The sequence below is a fragment of the Molossus molossus genome, unplaced genomic scaffold (genome assembly GCF_014108415.1).
Source record: "Molossus molossus isolate mMolMol1 unplaced genomic scaffold, mMolMol1.p scaffold_m16_p_2, whole genome shotgun sequence".
Taxonomy (NCBI): domain Eukaryota; kingdom Metazoa; phylum Chordata; class Mammalia; order Chiroptera; family Molossidae; genus Molossus; species Molossus molossus.
In genome coordinates, this window is record NW_023425355.1 from 119,469,179 (window position 1) to 119,475,178 (window position 6,000).

A 6,000-nucleotide genomic window follows, 5' to 3' on the forward strand; every position below is an offset into this window, starting at 1 on the left:
ATAATTTGCTGTGATCATTAACCTTTGTTTTTCTCTTGTTTTCATAAGCATACTTCTTAAATACCTGATTAATTGTTTATACAATATTGGTCTCACTTTGGAAGTCCAATCGTGCTCTCCTTTCCTTTCTTCAAAACCATATATGAACTATTACGGGCAAACAAATATCCCTGACCATGGTCTAGAGAACTTATCCCTACCCTTATTCCCCAAATCCCCAACATAGTAACACAGCTTAGGGACAACTCTACACCCACAAACCAACAGGAAACAGCTACAGAAAAAAGAGACCTCTGCCCCTATTCCATAAGAATAATTACTAACCAATAGAAAGAGGAGGGAAATGTTAAGACTTATACAGGCAATATAATTCCTAACGGCCATTTTGCAAGCCTCCCTGACACGGGAGAACAAACACCAAATTTACCACCACAGGAGAAAGGGCGGGACAAGAAATGCCACCAGACAACATGAACCAAAGAAGCACCCAACCGCACATCCGCATTCCTGTAGACCCAACCCCCTGACCAATCCCACCAACCAAGACCCCAAAATCCACTAACTGACAAAAGCTTCCCGCCAGTGGACACATTTAAGGATGAAACTCCAGCTTCCAGGGGCTGCCGTCATCAACCCAATATCTCATGGCTCAGTGCCCTGTAAGCCCTTCCCTTGGATATTCCCATCCTCCATCCCCCTTTCCTTAAATAAACCCAATTTTCCTTTATTCACTGTCTGAGATTGCTATTTAGCATGCCTGCACACCTGGAACCACCAACTTTCACCTTTAAAATATGACTTTCCTTTAAACTCCAGATAAAATGAGTGTTCATATGACTGAATAAAACAAATCTTGCAAACTAGATTGGTGACCAAATTTATGTCATTTAACTTAATCATCTATTGTTGTCTTTTTCTTTTTTTTGGCAACAAACTGAGCTCAATCTAAATTTAAAAATCACATCAAGATATAGTGTACAAAACCTATGGCTAATATGAAGTATAAATGATGTATAATTCTTTTAAAATATTGTCTTTTAAACTGCCTGTTTCAAATATGTCATAAGAATATTTTGCTAAAACAATTTTAGCAAGAGATACCTTTTATTTTTATAGAGAACTTTACACATTTTAAGAAATTTGAATTTGGCCCCATATTAGAATTTTTTTCTGCATTACATTATTAACATTTTCAAGCATATAGAAAAATTGAAATAATTATACAAGGAATATACATACGCCTATCACTTAGACATTTACCATAGTTGTTTATCACATTCATCTATACACCGATCCATCTTTTTAAATGCATTTCAAAGTTGCAGACAGCAGAAAAATTGACCCCTAACATATTAAATTTCAATCCCTTGTACTCTTCTATAAAAATAAAGTCTCCTTTGCTTGCACAAGGGTATACAGTTGTAGCCAACGAGGAATCAAGAAGTTTGTGCTCTAGACCAGGGTTCAGCAACCCACATGTGCTAAATCTGGTCTATTACTTGTGTTACAAAACAAATTTCTATTGGCATTTAGCCATACCCATTCATTTTCCTATTGCTTATGACTGCTCTTACACTGCAGTGACAGAGACCATATAGCCTGCAAAGCCTTAATATTTATGATCTGGCCCTTTTACAGAGAAAGTTTGCTGACCCTTATTCTTGCTGAACTCTGTCTCCCAGTGCTTCTGTGACCTATAGTAAATATTTTTACCAAATCAGAATTTAGGTTTCCTCATGTGCAAAACATAGACTTGAACTTACCGATCTGAGACTCTATCTCTCCCTCATTATTTTTTCAATGCATCATCTCTGTATTTATTTCTTCCTCTTCTTTTCCCATTAATTAGTTCTGAACTTTCTTTGCCCTATTCCATATTTATGGGAAGAGTTACTTCTTATCCTCTAATTAATAATTTATCATAGATCCTGGCACGCAAACTGAATTTCAAGTTTAATTAAAATATTCTTCCAAAGTTCAGGTCAGCTTATATCTTTCATGAACAAGGACTCCCTTCACAGCTGCATCTGTAGTTACTCTCAATTTAATGCTAAAATTCTGACTTGTGCACAATAAAATGCACTATAACTGTCCCTGAATTAACTTGTGCAATTATGGAAAAAATCCAAATTGTTAGATAAGCATACCTATAAATCATCTCTCCCAATTATCATGTTTCTAGGAGAATGCCTGTTAGTGTTTAATATCAACTGTGGTAGAATAAACATATTTCTCAATAAAACATTTTTTCTCCAATATTTATATCCCTGACTCTTCATAAGAGAAGGAATAGTGAAGGCACTTCAATGAATTTCTTTTTTTTTTTTTGTCTTAATATGTTTTTATTGATTTTTTTTTTTTTTTTACAGAGAGAGGAAGGGAGAGAGAGAGAGAGAGAAACATCAATGTGAGAGATACATCGATCGGCTGCCTTCTGCATGCCCCCTACTGGGGATCTAGCCTGAAACCTGGGCACATGCCCTGACTGGGAATCAAACCAGGACCTCTTAGTCCATGGGGCGATGCTCAATCCACTAAGCCACATGGGCCAGGTCACTTCATTGAATTTCAATGAAGCTGCTTTGTTTCTTAGATATTCATGGTATCAAGAGTGGAATCACAAAATCATACTCAGTGTTGATAGAGGAAGTAAGTCGCTATTTTATTTTATTTTTTATTTATTTTATTTTTTTTTAATCCTCACCGGAGGACATTTTTCCATTTTTTGTTCAGGTAGAGTGGGAGGGAGAGAGAGGAACAGAAGGAGAGAGAGAAACATCGATGTGAAAGGGATACATTGAGTGGCTGCCACCCGCACGACCCACCAGGGCCAGGGACAAACTGCAAACTGCAACGGAGGTACATGCCCTTAGCGGGAACCGAACCCGGGTCTCTCAGGACCGCAGGCCGATGCTCTAACCGCTGAGCCAAACCGGCCAGGGCGTAAGTCACTATTTTAGAAAAAGCAAGCACCCAGGAGATAACAGACCCTTTTGCTTAACTAGACCTTTTCGCTTTTTGCTTCTGTAAGCTGCTTACCGCTCTCGCATATAAAGAATGTCTGCCCAGCCCACTATAAAGCTAGGTGCGCCCTACAACTCGGGGCCCAGAACTTGGAGACTGCCTCCTCTGTGTCTACATGGGTGAATAAAGGAAACTCTTTGCTTCCTCCGATGTTTGGTCTGAGTCTTTTCCGTAACAGTGTGACCTCATTGTCTATCATCATTTGTTATGAAAACATTTCCACAGAACTTATCATATTTAGATACTATTTTTGTTAACTGAACAAGATTGTAGAGAAAGAAGCAAAGGGAGAGACAAGGAGATTACAATGAAAGAGAATAAGCTACTACTTCTATGTCAGCCATTCAGCATATTAATCATATTATTTGATGATTAAAAAAACAGGATTAGCCAGGCCGGTGTGGCTCAGTAGCTGAGCATTGACCCTAGCACCAAGAGTTCACTGGTTAGATTACCAGCCAGGGCACATGCCCAGGTTATGGGCCAAATCCTCAATGGGCGGCCTGTAAGAGGTGGCCAATCAATGTTCTCTCTCATCGATGTTTCTATCTTTCTCTCCCTCTCCTTTCCTCTCTCCCTAAAATCAATAAAGAAAACATTTTTTAAAAAAATCAGGATTTGACACAGCAATGGGATATTTGCCTATCTATCAATCTATCTGTGGTTTCAATATATTTTATAAAATTGGGAGTTTGGGTTAGATGTGCAACATATTATATTTTGCCTATTTAAAATAACTGGAGGCCAGCCGAGTTGGCCTATATCTCACACTGATTACAATAAAATCTCTGGACAGAGAAGGCCACCATCTGAGGAATCTGAAATGTAAACAAGAATAGGCAGATTAAAGACAGTAATCAAAACCCTAATAATAACGCAGAGTGGAGATTAATATTATGATTTTTTCCTTTTGTCCTCTGGTCTTCACCCAAATTCTGAAATAGTATATTGTATGCTGGCAGCAAAACCAACTGTTTTTAGTCAGAGAACAGGAAAACAGCTCCTTGCATATCAAGGAGTAGGCGGAAAATCTCTTTTGTTCCTTCCTCTTCCAGCACTGTCCTGAGGACAGCCCGTCATAAAAGTGCTTGTCTATGGTGGCTGCGACAGGAGTACTTAAAACCCCAAAGAAAACCTGTCTCTTTGGCCAGAAGAAACAGGAAAAGGAGCTCCTGTTGCCCAAAGAATGTGGAGGAAATCCTTGTTATTTTTTTCTTTATCTTTTCTCTCACCACTTTGTCTTAAAGATTTCAATCACACAGAATTACACAACAGTGTGAAAGTCTAGAACTCTGAGAGAACTTCATTTTCCAGCCAGAGGCATCTATAAAAGGGACTTGGTGGGTTGGAATATAAGGAGAAATACCAGAGAGAAGAGATCTGAAGGAAAGCATCTCTTAAACCTGTATATGAAGCAACATAAAATTCCAGGCTGATACTTAACCTGTTGTTAATGAGCAGAACAGACCAAAAGAAATGTGCAAAAACTTCAAGAAACTTACCATATAAACAACTGCCTAAGTTCCTGACTGGCTTCTGAGGAGCTAATATGGTGGTCAGACCCAAACAGCGTAAAAGAGCTTAGAAAAGTTGATTAACATTGGAACCACCACACACAGACAGTGAGACAGAAGTTGCATTCTGAAACTAACTGGGTTGATTTCCAACTTAAACAAACACAAAAGGCAAGATTCTCCAAAGGATATTAATAGACCATAGAGTCTCAAAGCACAATATTAAAAATATCTAAGATACAGCCCAAATTTACTAAGCATACAAAGAACTAGGAAAATCTGATCAAATGTAAGGAAAAAGACCATCAACATATGCCAGCCCTGAGATGATACAGATGGTGGGATTGTCAGATAAACACTTAAGGCAGTCTATTATAACCATGTTCAGTGAGGTCATTGTGAATAGACTTGGATATGAAAAGATATACATTGTCAACAGAATCATTTAAACTCAAAAAGAATTAAGTGGACATTTTAGAACTAAAAAAATACAATATCTGAAGTTAAAAAGAAATAATCATTGAATGAGTTGAATGGCAGATTGGAGATAAAGATGACAGAGGAACGAATCTGAATTTAAAGACAGAGCAATAGAAATTACACAACCTGAAGAATAGAAAAATATTGGAAAAAAAAGGCAACAACACAAGAATCTACAATAAAACAATTATGAATGTGCTTCTGTTAATATTTTCACGAAGAAACACATGGTTTTTGGAAATGGATTACTGCCAATTAAGCCAATTAAACTAGATTTCTAATTGACTTCTCAGTTTTCAAATAATCTCTTTACAAAATTTTTACAAGACTCCCATGTAATATTATTCTTTAAAAATCTTCACCTCAAATAACCATTCCTTCTCTCATTTCATTAATGTATCCATTGGTTCAAGAATATTCATTGGGCCCATTCTATAGTTTGCCAGAATTAATATGATTTTATATTGCACATATATGTTTCAACATATGTTGAAAAACATGCAATCACCCCTCCTTATAGGAAGAACTTTCTGTCAGTTTACAATGAAAAGAAAGCATGGAGAAATAGTAAGATTCCCCATACTGATAATGTTCAAACTTAAACTGAATTTAGCAGTGTAAGTATAAAAAACATTGTCATCTCAGGTAAACAGCTGTATTATATAACCATTTAAATAGATAGTTGCTGTAATTTGGATTACTTTTATACAAATATATGTGGTCAAAGATTTATTTAAATTATTTATGAGGGAACCAGTACAATGTTGAGACTACAAGAGAAATTGAGGAGCTATATAGAAGTAATATAATAAAGAAATATATAAAATTGTTAGATTATATACACAATTGGTTATTGATGTACAGAGTTATAAACTGTAACTTCTGGGTTATTTTTTCTACCAATTCTTTGCATCTATAAATGAAATTCTGTAATTTAACACACAACATCAAAATGTCTGGAAACAATTAATCAAACAAATTT